Source organism: Petromyzon marinus, chromosome 51, assembly GCF_048934315.1.
Source record: "Petromyzon marinus isolate PM22_M1 ecotype Great Lakes invasive population chromosome 51, UKy_Petmar_22M1.pri1.0, whole genome shotgun sequence".
NCBI lineage: Eukaryota > Metazoa > Chordata > Hyperoartia > Petromyzontiformes > Petromyzontidae > Petromyzon > Petromyzon marinus.
The window spans coordinates 13099049-13115069 of NC_133717.1; positions in this window are offsets into that span (position 1 = coordinate 13099049).

Sequence of the window (16021 nt, forward strand, 5' to 3'; positions counted from 1 at the left end):
AGATGCAGTCGGATGCCCCCGTGATAGGCAACGTTGCGCAACTCCTGAGATAACCGTCATCAAATAAAAGGGGGGGGGGAGGGTTGAATTTTTGGATGGTTTCATTTTTTACATTCACACGTGGGACAAAGGTAAAGATGCCCGCACCGTCACGTTATAGCCTTCAACACACCGAAGGGACAAGTGCTGTTGTTAGCCAAGTAGCAACCTGTGAAGGCCGACACACGGCTAACGAGGGGGCGGGTGGATAAAACACCACGCCCGGCCGCCTTTGTCTCTCCCCCCGTGCTGATGTTTGAACACCGTGGCAGGTACTCAGTTTAAGGCTGAGTCGACCTCGGCGAGGCCCACGATCGATTCAACTATTTCGCAGCCACTTTTGTCGGTCGCACTTTTGTTGGAGCACGGTGCGCTAACCACTGGCCCACTCATACAGTCGTATTACACAAATGATATATTATTATATACCTAGTATCGCTATCGTATCATATTAATATACGAACGCACGAGCAGCATAAACACAGCTCCACGTATACATCACTACGGATGCAAGCACGTACACAAACACATTTGTCATACGGCGTGCATACACGCATATGACCCATTGTGTAATGACAAACAGTCCAGATATGACGACGCGCATCCTATGGCATCATACATCAAACTAAGCATCCATGCGCACACATGCACACGTTGATGAGTCAAGAATTCATTGCGGCCGTATAAGATCGGACCCAACAAAAGCATCATCTGGCGGAGCAATTACTGCTCTGCGCGACTAAACCTCCTTGTTTGAGAGACACAAAGCAAAGTGATTTCCTTTGGGGTGCTGCTCAAATGACAATTATGAGGCGTCGTCGGCGCTTTGGAATTTCCATTGGTGGAAATTCCACATTCCTGTGCCCGGGGCTGAGTCTCTCCGAAGTTCGACCGCTATTTGACATCCCACGCAAAGCAGTGATGATTGCATCCACCACCCGACCGGGATGTGAACTCGTGAGCTTCCCGATGAGCAGGCGGAAGATTTCAGCGGGTTAGAGTTAGGCGAGCGAGTGAGGGTCGTGGTGGACCATCGCCGACAAGTTTTGGGAGAAGATCGACTCAGGTAGATGGGGGGTGGGACGCGTCGTTAGAGAAGAGGAGAGAAAAGCACATGACGAAAGAATCAGAAATTAGACTATTTCATAATACAGGTTGTTTTGGGTTAGATCGTATATTAACACGATCTAACACAAAAAAAAATTTGGTCGCGAAAGTCTACTGCGTGTTAATCAGACTCTTTATCTATATAGGAGGAATCCGACGAGATTTGAAGCTGTTTTTCACAGGTGTCCCGTAGGGGCGGGTAAGAACGTGAGAACAACAAACAGTACAAAGACACAATAGGAGTGCACAATACAAGAAAGGTAACAAATCCGCCAAAACGTGCAAATTAAACGAAACCATCCCCATCCTACCGGACAAAGTCAACTGAGCTGTCCACTCATTTTTTCGGAAGCGACCTGGCCATAAATGAGAGCGCAACAAAAAAGTCCCTTATCATGTAGAAATTTATAGCGGCAAAGTCATCTACGTGATCTCTATGCACGTTTATAAATGTGGAAGGGAAAACCGGAATACCCGGAGGAGAAAAAAATCCACGTGACCACGGGGTGAGAGACACGCAAACTCCAAATAGACAGCAGGCGTCAGGGTTGGGATCGAACCCACGACCTCCTGCATACCAGGCGAGGTAGTTAACATCTCCCAGCCACCGTGGGTCCCATGGAAGCACGTGGGAGGCGTCTGAGAGGCCTAGGCAGAGGCGGTGCGAAGGGGTGACCGCAGGACATGGGAGGAATACGGAGTGAACGTGCCGAGTTAATGTCCCGGGGAGAGGAGGGAGTCGTGGAGAGGAGGCTCAGCCAGCCCACTCGAGTGCGGTCAATGCCGGGGACAACAGGAAGAGCTGAGCTTAACATACACGGTGAACACGCGGAGTAGTAACACGCCGGTGATATAATCAACGATCAATTCTACCTGAGTGCTTTCTGGGCTGTCAATTGGTTTATCATTGTGTTGTAGGGCAAAGCTTTTGAGTGCTTTAAGGGTGCGCGCGCGTGCGTGTGTACGTACGTATATGCAAGGACAAAGATCCCCCGACTAGCCTTAACGTAGCCTCCTCATTGGGGGCAAGTGCCCCAATGATCGTCGCTGGCGTTGGCCGTGAGCGGGGATCGAACTCGCGTCGCCGGGTTCGTAGCACAGCGCGATAACCGCTACACTACCGCTCCCCCCCCCACCGCCCCCATATGCGTATGGAGACAAATATCCCCCTGTATAGCGTCAAACCTGTTGGGGCAAGTGCTGTTAGCGAGATCCTATGAAGGCCGGCACGGCGCACGAGGGGGTGGTTCGCCAACACCACGCACGACCGCCTTTGTCTCCCCAGTGACGATGTGCACGCACCGCAGCAGGTACTCATTTGAGGCTGAATCGACCTAGGGGAGGCGCAGGACCGGTTCAGATAATCGTCACCGGAGTCGGCCGTGAACGGGAATCGAACTCTGGTGGCGGGGTTCGTAGCACATCGTAGCGCTAACCGCTACACTACACACAAACACGCGTGCAAACATACCTAAATACATTTTTAAAAAATGCTACGTGGCATAAACCAACGTCAACAAATGTGCCCGGGGAATAGGATTAGCCCATTTAGCAATATGATTACACCCTTCAAAATGGGATTTGTCTACTTGGCACAGCCCGCAGGAGAGAGCACCGGGCCACAGTCACGGAACAACGCGACGAGATGAAGGGGAAAGGCCGTGAGCTCGTGTCACGTCCAATGTCTGCACACAAACGCAGGCAGGGCAAAGATCCCCCCGGATAGCCTCAACAGACTGTTGGGGCAAGTGCTGTTAGCGAGTAGCGGCACCGGTGAAGGCCGACACGGCACACGAGGGGCTGAGTCGACCTAGGGGAGGCCCAGGACCAGTTCGTGATGCTCGCTGTATCGGTTCATGATGCTCAATGTATCGGTTGATGATGCTCAATGTAACGGTTGATGATGCTCACTGTATCTGTTGATGATGCTCACTGTATCTGTTGATGATGCTCACTGTATCGGTTCATGATGCTCAATGTAACGGTTGATGATGCTCACTGTATCGATTGATGATGGTCAATGTATCGGTTGTTGATGTTCACTGTATCGATTGATGATGCTCACTGTATTGATTGATGATGCTCAATGTATCGATTGATGATGCTCACTGTATCTATTGATGATGCTCAATGTATCGATTGATGATGCTCAATGCATTGGTTGATGATGCTCAATGTATCGGTTGATGATGCTCACTGTATCGTTGATGATGCTCACTGTATCGGTTGATGATGCTCACTGTATCGGTTGATGATGCTCACTGTATCGATTGATGATGGTCAATGTATCGGTTGTTGATGTTCACTGTATCGATTGATGATGCTCACTGTATTGATTGATGATGCTCAATGTATCGATTGATGATGCTCACTGTATCTATTGATGATGCTCAATGTATCGATTGATGATGCTCAATGCATTGGTTGATGATGCTCAATGTATCGGTTGATGATGCTCACTGTATCGTTGATGATGCTCACTGTATCGGTTGATGATGCTCAATGTATCGATTGATGATGCTCAATGCATTGGTTGATGATGCTCAATGTATCGGTTGATGATGCTCACTGTATCGGTTGATGATGCTCACTGTATCGTTGATGATGCTCACTGTATCGATTGATGATGCTCACTGTATTGATTGATGATGCTCAATGTATCGATTGATGATGCTCACTGTATCTATTGATGATGCTCAATGTATCGATTGATGATGCTCACTGTATCGATTGATGATGCTCACTGTATCTATTGATGATGCTCAATGTATCGATTGATGATGCTCACTGTATCTATTGATGATGCTCAATGTATCGATTGATGATGCTCAATGCATTGGTTGATGATGCTCAATGTATCGGTTGATGATGCTCACTGTATCGGTTGATGATGCTCACTGTATCGTTGATGATGCTCACTGTATCGATTGATGATGCTCACTGTATTGATTGATGATGCTCAATGTATCGATTGATGATGCTCACTGTATCTATTGATGATGCTCAATGTATCGATTGATGATGCTCACTGTATCGATTGATGATGCTCACTGTATCGATTGATGATGCTCACTGTATCGATTGATGATGCTCACTGTATCTATTGATGATGCTCAATGTATCGATTGATGATGCTCACTGTATCTATTGATGATGCTCAATGTATCGATTGATGATGCTCACTGTATCGATTGATGATGCTCACTGTATCGATTGATGATGCTCAATGTATCGGTTGATGATGCTCAATGCATTGGTTGATGATGCTCAATGTATCGGTTGATGATGCTCAATGCATTGGTTGATGATGCTCAATGTATCAGTTGATGATGCTCAATGTATCTGTTGATGATGCTCACTCTATCGGTTGATGATGCTCAATGCATTGGTTGATGATGCTCAATGTATCTGTTGATGATGCTCACTCTATCGGTTGATGATGCTCAATGTATCTGTTGATGATGCTCAATGTATCTGTTGATGATGCTCACTGTATCGATTGATGATGCTCAATGTATCTGTTGATGATGCTCACTCTATCGGTTGATGATGCTCAATGCATTGGTTGATGATGCTCAATGTATCTGTTGATGATGCTCACTCTATCGGTTGATGATGCTCAATGCATTGGTTGATGATGCTCACTCTATCGGTTGATGATGCTCAATGCATTGGTTGATGATGCTCAATGTATCGATTGATGATGCTCAATGCATCGGTTGATGATGCTCACTGTATCGTTGATGATTCTCAATGCATTGGTTGATGATGCTCAATGTATCGTTGATGATGCTCAATGTATCGATTGATGATGCTCACTGTATCGATTGATGATGCTCAATGTATCGGTTGATGATGCTCACTGTATTGATTGATGATGCTCAATGTATCGGTTGACGATGCTCAATGCATCGGTTGATGATGCTCACTGTATCTATTGATGATGCTCAATGTATCGCTGATGATGCTCAATGCATCGGTTGACGATGCTCAATGCATCGGTTGATGATGCTCACTGTATCTATTGATGATGCTCAATGTATCGCTGATGATGCTCAATGTATCGGTTGATGATGCTCAATGTATCGATTGATGATTCTCACTGTATCGGTTGATGATGCTCACTGTATCGGTTGATGATGCTCAATGTATCGATTGATGATTCTCACTGTATCGGTTGATGATTCTCACTGTATCGGTTGATGATGCTCACTGTATCGGTTGATGATGCTCAATGTATCGATTGATGATTCTCACTGTATCGGTTGATGATGCTCACTGTATCGGTTGATGATGCTCAATGTATCTATTGATGATGCTCAATGTATCGGTTGATGATGCTCACTGTATCTATTGATGATGCTCAATGTATCGATTGATGATGCTCAATGTATCTATTGATGATGCTCAATGTATCGGTTGATGATGCTCACTGTATCTATTGATGATGCTCAATGTATCGATTGATGATGCTCAATGTATCTATTGATGATGCTCAATGCATTGGTTGACGATGCTCAATGTATCGTTGATGATGCTCAATGTATCGGTTGATGATGCTCACTGTATCTATTGATGATGCTCAATGTATCGATTGATGATGCTCAATGTATCGATTGATGATGCTCAATGTATCGGTTGATGATGCTCACTGTATCTATTGATGATGCTCAATGTATCGATTGATGATGCTCAATGTATCTATTGATGATGCTCAATGCATTGGTTGACGATGCTCAATGTATCGTTGATGATGCTCACTGTATCAGTTGATGATGCTCAATGTATCGGTTGATGATGCTCACTGTATCGATTGATGATGCTCAATGTATCGATTGATGATGCTCAATGTATCTATTGATGATGCTCAATGTATCGATTGATGATGCTCAATGTATCTATTGATGATGCTCAATGTATCGATTGATGATGCTCAATGTATCGATTGATGATGCTCAATGTATCTATTGATGATGCTCAATGTATCGATTGATGATGCTCACTGTATCGGTTGACGATGCTCAATGTATCGATTGATGATGCTCAATGTATCGATTGATGATGCTCAATGTATCGATTGATGATGCTCAATGTATCGATTGATGATGCTCACTGTATCGGTTGACGATGCTCAATGTATCGATTGATGATACTCAATGTATCTATTGATGATGCTCAATGTATCGATTGATGATGCTCAATGTATCTATTGATGATGCTCAATGTATCGATTGATGATGCTCACTGTATCGGTTGACGATGCTCAATGTATCGATTGATGATGCTCAATGTATCTATTGATGATGCTCAATGTATCGATTGATGATGCTCAATGTATCTATTGATGATGCTCAATGTATCGATTGATGATGCTCACTGTATCGGTTGACGATGCTCAATGTATCGATTGATGATGCTCAATGTATCTATTGATGATGCTCAATGTATCTATTGATGATGCTCAATGTATCGATTGATGATGCTCACTGTATCGGTTGACGATGCTCAATGTATCGATTGATGATGCTCAATGTATCGATTGATGATGCTCAATGTATCGATTGATGATGCTCAATGTATCGATTGATGATGCTCACTGTATCGATTGATGATGCTCACTGTATCGGTTGACGATGCTCAATGTATCGATTGATGATGCTCAATGTATCGATTGATGATGCTCAATGTATCTGTTGATGATGCTCAATGTATCGATTGATGATGCTCACTGTATCGATTGATGATGCTCAATGTATCGGTTGACGATGCTCAATGTATCGATTGATGATGCTCACTGTATCGGTTGACGATGCTCACGGATGCTCGTTTCATGGCCGGTCGCCAAAGACATGTTGCCAGATTTGCTGAGTGTGGAGGACACGGGCGGCCTCTGAAGAGTGATCTCACTGCGATTGACATGAGCTCCAATAACAACAACAACAACAACAGCAAAAGCTCAAACACAACCGTCAATAACACGGTGGTCTTAAAAGGAGAAAAACTGATTCATATAATTGGCGACGTTTCAAGCAACGGTCCTTCTTCATAGCTCATGGAAAGAGAGGCCAGAGAGACGGAGTGGATGCTTCACAGCATGGGGCCTGATGAGAATCACAAGTCATAGATGTTGTCTGATGGCCAGGATTTAAACATGGTCAATCTACTGCTGGATGAAGGCTTCCCTTCAGCTGCCACCACCCATCTCTCTCTCTCTCGCGACCCCACGACGTTCTAATTCCCCCTCAGCTCCGGCACGATGAGCTGATTTCATCACTCCATCTCCTTTCGGAAGACGTTCCCTCATACGCAGTCCATCCCTCGGCTGCAACATCATCACTCGTCTTGAACGTTGGCCACTATCCCCTCCAGTAGCTGTACGTAACCGACGTATGTAGAACTAATTTCACACCGTGCGCGGAACCGAATGGTCCGAGCCTCTGGGCCTGCGAGCATGTTTGTCTTTCTGTCTCTCGGTATCATTCCAAGCAGGCGTCTCTGTGTGCTGCTTTGTACACTTTTGAGTGTTTGTAAAAAAAACACGAATACATTATATTCACGGCCGTGTTTTGGAAGCACTTCACAGCAGCTGCGTAGCCACTGATTAAACGAATGATAACCTTTAAGTTACATCGGTATGTTACTGATTAAACGAATGATAACCTTTAAGTTACATCGGTATGTTACTGATTAAACGAATGATAACCTTTAAGTTACATCGGTATGTTACTGATTAAACGAACGATAACCTTTAGTTACATCGGTATGTTACTGATGGCGAGATGATAACCTTTAGTACGTCGGTATGTTACTGATTAAACGAATGATAACCTTTAGTTACATCGGTATGTTACTGATGGCGAGATGATAACCTTTAGTTACATCGGTATGTTACTGATTAAACGAATGATAACCTTTAGTTACATCGGTATGTTACTGATGGCGAGATGATAACCTTTAGTACGTCGGTATGTTACTGATTAAACGAATGATAACCTTTAGTTACATCGGTATGTTACTGATGGCGAGATGATAACCTTTAGTTACATCGGTATGTTACTGATTAAACGAATGATAACCTTTAGTTACATCGGTATGTTACTGATGGCGAGATGATAACCTTTAGTACGTCGGTATGTTACTGATTAAACGAATGATAACCTTTAGTTACATCGGTATGTTACTGATGGCGAGATGATAACCTTTAGTTACATCGGTATGTTACTGATTAAACGAATGATAACCTTTAGTTACATCGGTATGTTACTGATTAAACGAATGATAACCTTGAGTTACATCGGTATGTTACTGATTAAACGAATGATAACCTTTAGTTACATCGGTATGTTACTGATGGCGAGATGATAACCTTTAGTACGTCGGTATGTTACTGATGGCGAGATGATAACCTTTAGTTACATCGGTATGTTTCTGATGGTGAGATGATAACCTTTAGTTACATCGGTATGTTACTGATTAAACGAATGATAACCTTTAGTTACATCGGTATGTTACTGATTAAACGAATGATAACCTTTAGTTACATCGGTATGTTACTGATGGCGAGATGAAAGGGGGCGCCACGGTGGCTAGGAGATGTTAACTACCTCGCCTGGTATACAGGAGGTCGTTCGTTCGATCCCGACACCTGTACAGTTGGAGTTTGGATGTCTGTCTCCCCGTGGTCGCTTGAATTTTCCTCTGAGTCCTTCGATTCCCCCCCCCCCCACCTCCACATTTAGAATGCACACGCGTTTAGAGCATTTGGCTGCGATACATTTCCAAGTGATAAGCCACTTCGTTGAGCTATCACTTGTAGCCAGGTCGCTTCTGAAAAAGGCACTCCAAGCTCCTGGTGGCGGTCGGACTGACGAAACTAAATTGCACGGGAGGTGGCCACAATCGCCTGATCCGGCGATGTTCAGATCCCTGCGATCCTGAGTTTGAATGCTGAGATTTTGTTTATCTGCCCATGAGTAAACGGAGCTCAGATAATTGACGATCACCGACAATGGCACAAAAATAACATTATGAAAAAAAAACAGCGATCGCTACGCGGGTGCTCTTACACTACAGCCGTGTGTGTGTGTCTGTATGTGTGTGTCTGTGTGTTTGTGTCTGTCGAGCGGCAATATCTTTTCATCGGTTGCGTAACGCTGTGTGGAAGCTACCTGGTCTGTCGCTCCGCACTAAGCTTCAGGTCTTCTCGGCCACGGTCATTCCCTCCCTTCTCTACGCTTGCGAAACGTGGACCCCCCTAGTGGAACATCTTCGCCGGTTAGAAACATTTAGGCTGACCTGCCTACGATCCATCCTGGGTTTAACCAGACTGGATTGTGTGAGGAGCTCACAAATCCTTGAAAGATCTGGGCAGGGTCCCATCGGTGAGCTCCTCCGGCAGGCAAGGCTGCGATGGCTGGGTCATGTAGCCCGCATGCCCAGCCACCGCATGCCGAAACAGCTTTTGTTTGGCCGGATTGAGGGGGCTAAGCGGGCGCGGCACGGGCTAGAGAAGAGATGGAGTGATGTGGTACAGGAGGACGTGGAGCTGAGTGGACTTGCCGATGACTGGTACCAGCGGTGTCAAGGTCGGCCTCTGTGGAGGAGGCTCGTGAAGGATGCTACTGGGCAGTTGGAGGCAGTCGCCCTCCAACAACAACGGAGGGCGGAGGAGCGACGCTCACAACAGCGAGCGGAGCGCCGGGTGGCTAAAGCACAGCAGGTTGGCACAGTAGGGGGCACAGGTGGTGCATCAGCCAGTCATCTCAGTCAGTCGACCCGTGGCACCTGGGTCTGCCCCGTGACCTCCTGCCAGCGGGCGTTCGACACTTCACGTGGCCTCAGGGTGCACATAGCCTGGCACAAGCGTCGTGGTGACGTCACCGCCACTTAGTGGCGAATGGCGGTTGTTGTTGTTGTTGTTGTCTGTGTGTGTGTGTGTCTGTGTGGGTGTCTGTGTGTGTCTGTGTGTGTGTGTCTGTGTGGGTGTCTGTGTCTGTATGTGTGTGTGTATGTGTGTGTGTCTGTGTGTGTCTGTGTGTGTCTGTGTGTGTGTGTGTCTGTGCGTGTACGCGGGCACGTAAAACCTTCGGCTTTCTTGATCTGTCCATGCCCTGTGATCGGCTCCTCTTGTGAGTCTCTTGTTCTCTCCCTCTTTCTTTCTCTTTGCCTGTCTTCTTCCCTGAAGGCATTGCGTACGTGTGTGTGTGTGTGGTCTCTCTCTCTCGCGAGTTTGTCTTTCATAATCGGCCGCTTTGATACAGTGAGGGAAAAAAAGTATTTGATCCCATGCTGATTTTGTATGTTTGCCCACTGACAAAGAAATGATCAGTCTGTAATTTTAATCATAGGTTCATTTAAACAGAGAGAGACAGAATAACAACAAAAAAATCCAGAAAAACGCACGTCAAAAATGTTATAAATTGATTTGCATTTTAATGAAGGAAATAAGTATTTGACCCCTCTGCAAAACATGACTTAGTACTTGGTGGCAAAACCCTTGTTGGCAATCACAGAAGTCAGACGTTTCTCGTAGTTGGCCATCAGGTTTGCACACATCTCAGGAGGGATTTTGTCCCACTTCTCTTTGCAGATCTTCTCCAAGTCATTAAAGTTTCGAGGCAGACGTTTGGCAACTCGAACCTTCAACTCCCTCCACAGATTTTATGTGGGAATAAGGTCTGGAGACTGGCTAAGCCACTCCAGGACCTTAATGTGCTTCTTCTTGAGCCACTCCTTTGTTGCCTTGGTCGTGTGTTTTGGGTCATTGTCATGCTGGAATACCCATCCACGACCCATTTTCAATGCCCTGGCTGAGGGAAGGAGGTTCTCATCCAAGATTTGACGGTACGTGGCCCCGTCCATCGTCCCTTTGATGCGGTGAAGTTGTCCTGTCCCCTTAGCAGAAAAACACCCCCAAAGCATAATGTTTCCACCTCCATGTTTGACGGTGGGGATGGTGTTCTTGGGGTCATAGGCAGCATTCCTCCTCCTCCAAACACGGCGAGTTGAATTGATGCCAAAGAGCTCCATTTTGGTCTCATCTGACCACAACACTTTCACCCAGTTGTCCTCTGAATCATTCAGATGCTCATTGGCAAACTTCAGACGGGCATGTATATGTGCTTTCTTGAGCAGGGGAACCTTGCGGGCGCTGCAGGATTTCAGTCCTTTACGGCGTAGTGTGTTACCAATTGTTTTCTTGGTGACTATGGTCCCAGCTGCCTTGAGATCATTGACAAGATCATCTCGTGTAGTTCTGGGCTGATTTCTCACCGTTCTCATGATCATTACAACTCCACGAGGTGAGATCTTGCATGGAGCCCCAGGCCGAGGGAGATTGACAGTTCATCTTCTTTGGTTCTTTCGGTAAAGTCACGTAGAATGAGAATAAAATAATAATTTATTATTTTATTCTCATTCTACGTGACTTTACCTACGTAACTTTACCGAAAGAACCAAAGAAGATTAATCATTGCAGTCACGAAAGCTTTAAATCGAAAAGATTGACAGTTCTTTTGTGTTTCTTCCATTTGCGAATAATCACACCAACTGTTGTCACCTTCTCACCAAGCTGCTTGGCAATGGTCTTGTAGCCCATTCCAGCCTTGTGTAGGTCTACAACCTTGTCCCTGACATTCTTGGAGAGCTCTTTGGTCTTGGCCATGGTGGAGAGTTTGAAATCTGATTGATTGCTTCTGTGGACAGGTGTCTTTTATACAGGTAACAAGCTGAGATTAGGAGCACTCCCTTTAAGAGTGTGCTCCTAATCTCAGCTCGTTACCTGTATAAAAGACATCTGGGAGCCAGAAATCTTTCTGATTGAGAGGGGGGTCAAATACTTATTTCCCTCATTAAAATGCAAATCAATTTATAACATTTTTGACATGCGTTTTTCTGGATTTTGTTGTTGTTATTCTGTCTCTCACTATTCAAATAAACCTACCATTAAAAATTGTAGACTGATCATTTCTTTGTCAGTGGGCAAACGTACAAAATCAGCAGGGGATCAAATACTTTTTTTTCCCTCACTGTATGTCACACCGTGTCAGAGACACGGATATGCGATCCATAATATGTTTTCTTGGGCGGGGGAGGGGGGTTAGATCGTGTAAATATAACTGTGTCGTCAAACCCGCCACCACCCGACACAGCCAATCAATAAAGATTTGTCATGGCGCTCCGCCCGGTCGTTACAACGGATTTGCGAATCCCTGAACAGAAATCCTTGACAGTCGACGCTGCCGCGGCGAAACAGTCAGCAAGCTGGACTTGCAATCCTGAGGTCGCCTGTCCTATCTCCAGGCGCGGCAGTTGAAACCACAATGCAATCCACCTTAATCCCCCCCCCCCCACCTCACAACGCCTTTGTCCACCCAGCGGTTGAATTTTTTGTTAAACCTACGTACGGTGCGAAAGAAGTTCAAAGTACATACAAATGGGCACCGCCGCAGTCCATTGGCAGGTTGAGTGTGGTGGGGTGAAGTGCAGGCACTCCCAGCGCTAACCAAGACATCTGGTCAGTGTGGAAGAGTAGGCCAAATACCGTCCCGAGAGGAGGCTCTCTAGAGCTCCCTCTGGCGGAGGTCCTTCTCACAGCAGTGGTTGTGGTCAAGACATTGCAGGGCAGCGCCTGATGCATTTGAAGTTGAAATTAATTTTCTTAAAACTAGATCTGTGATAATAAAAAAGTAAATAAATAAATATATATCGCCGTTTGTTCGTTCCTTTCTCAATCCGCTTGTCCTGGTGAGGGTCGCAGTGGCAGCAACTGTCCTCCAGACAGTCTCGTCCCTTCACCTGATGAAGGCCGCTTGTGTTGTGGCCGAAACGTCGTGAGAATTTTATTGTGTTATTTTATTTTACCAATTTATTATTTTATTCTCATTCTACGTGACTTTACCGAAAGAACCAAAGAAGATGAATCCTTGCAGTCACGAAAGCTTTAAATCGAAATGAAACCCATATTCTTGGTTCTTTCGGTAAAGTCACGTAGAAGGGAAACAATAAAATAATAAAAATATAAAACAATAAAATTATCACGACGTTTCGACTGCAACACAAGCAATCATCATCAGGTGTGAAAACCACAACAAGAAAATTTGAACTTTTTTTCAGAATTTTATTGTTTTATATTTTTATTACTTTATTGTTTCCCTTCTACGTGACTTTACCGAAATAACCAAGAATATGGATCCCTGCAGTCACGAAAGCTTTAAATCAAAACTTAAACACCCAGTCGTTCATAAAAATTGAAGGCGGTATAGTATGATAGTAATAGAGCAAGTGCAGAAACTCTGAACCGGAATTGATAGATTTTAATTTAAAGCTTTCGTGACTGCAAGGATTCATGTTCTTGGTTCTTTCGGTAAAGTCACGTAGAAGGGAAACAATAGAATAATAAAAATATAAAACAATAAAATTGTCACAAATTGATAGCTTGAAAGCATTTAGCGCGAGGCCCTTGAAAGTGCGGGCCCCGTAACATATGCAGCTACTTTGCTACGAGGAGAATCCGGCTCTGGAGTCACTGGAAGGACTCACAGAGGTAGCAGATTCAGAGATGAGGGTAGCCACAAAGACATTACGTTGTTTACACGACGCTTGAGCTGATAGAAAGTTAGCTCTAAAATATAATTTTAGATGTATAGAGCGCCTTCACTCAAGGCACTCTGAACATAGTTAAGGAGAAGAAATAAACGGTGACACAGAATGGAATGATGTACAAATGTCAGAGGCGTGCTGCGAGGATTGAGGAATGCGCGACAGCGATAGAGGGGTAACTTGGGGGGTCGTGAAGACGGTAGGGGAGGGACGGAAAGGAGTGGAGGGGCGAAGGGAGGGAAGTGGAACTGAAGGGTTCATAGTGGGGGGTAGCCACACAGAAGTCACGTGGTATACGGGAGGCTTGAGCTGGTTTAGATACGCAGACATTTAGAGAAAATAAAAAGATTGAAAGTCACGCATAAGCACTTTACAACGCGTGCTCGTTTCGGGAAGTGTCTAATCATCAGCACGGAAACCGACCGGCAGCTCTTAGGACACGCATTCATCGTGCAAATATTCCTTATCGCTCTGAAATTAGTTTTTTCTCCAGAATAGTTTCAACCCTTTTCTTTTCATATCGCTCGGCTAAATAAATTCTCGACAGCAACAATATTCCACCAAAGTTCCGTCCATATTGGACTATCTTCCCCAGAGCTTTCGTGCCACAAGGACCTCCAGCCCCCACTTCGCCCCCTCCAACCGCTTCCGCACCGCCCCCCCAGATGGCTGAGCCACTGCTTCAACACTCGCAGCGCGAGTCGTAGAGAGCGATGGACAAACAGCGAAAGGCACCCGAGGAAAGAACAATGGAACAATGGAGAACTCAGTTGTGGGGGTGTCGCCTCCCCCCCACCCCCCACAGAGAACGTCAATGGAGAACTCAGTTGTGGGGGTGTCGTCTCCCCCCCACCCCCCACAGAGAATGTCTCCCCACCCCCCCTCATTGTTATTCCGCATTCATGTCCTGGGGCAAAGTTTCAGCGATTAACGGATAATTAAAATGATGAATGTACGGCGTTCGCTGCTGAAAGCCGTACTTCACAGCCCACACACTCACACCGACGAGGATAGCGCGAACGTCGACTTGAAGGAGGCTCCGTGTTTTCAAAATCTTTCTACCCCCCCCCCCCCCCACAAAGGGGGGGCCAACTGCATGATTGTTTTTACCTCCGTCACGCAAACTCATTCTGGACGTGGTTCGCGAATTCCTGCCAAGCGAGCCGGCGCAAGTCCTACAACAACAAAGAACGGCGTCTGAATGTTCTGACCCTTTTTTTTATTTGTTGATTACATCTAGAGAACTTCGCGTAATTGGAGATTTAAAAAGAGAAGAAAAAAAACTAACGACGGCACTCCCGCAACTCGGGAATCTGCACGTGCGCAGAATGTAACCGTCCCTTGCGCGGGGAACTTTGGGAACGTTAACGTAATTGCTTCTAGCTGCCAACACAGAACATCGCTGAAGTCGATTCCCCTTGACGATACAAATGGAAGAAATAAAAAACATACTAATAAAAATCAAAGGATGATGACACGTGCCTATGACACAGAACTTTGGAGGCTTGCTCCAATTTGTACTTGGAGGAAGGGGTTTGTGCACGCCTCAATCAGGCTGTCTCTTTCCCACGGCGAATTGATGATGTTGCTGTTCATGTTGAACACCAACTATCGTAGATTTGAAGTTTTCGTGACTGCAGGGATACATACTCTTTGGTTCTTTCGGTAAAGTCACGTAGGTATAAAATAAAATTAAATCACGTGACGTTTCGGGCGCAACACAAGCGTCCGTCATCAGGTGGGACAACCACAGCAGGAAACAATTGCTGAAGTGGGCAAAAGGGCTGCCGTAACAAGAGGCTGTATAGGTAATAGAGGGAATGAGGAGCAAGGGAGGAGAGATAGAGAGGGGGGTGTGGGGTAGGGGGAGTGGAGCGCTGCTCGAGGGATGAAAAGGACAAGCACGACAAAATGCCGTAGCAGGACCACTAACATCAGTCGCAGCGATGATGATGATGATGATCGTCATAATTGTGGTATACACACGTTGATAATAACAGTGGTAGTGGTGGTGGTGGTGCTGATGATGATGACTAAATATAGGATCATCATTGTGTTCAGGAGTAATTTTGTGTTAAGGATGTACATGTCCTTGTCACGGAAATGTGGAATTTCAGACCCTGGCTCATGGTTTCCGTAGCCATGAACATGGCAACACTTTGTTACACATACACCATGTACATCCATACACTGTGTTTATATATAATAGAACCTTTTTATGACATCGTATATTATCATTACACTGTGATGAAAATATTTTACAATGTAACTCGTA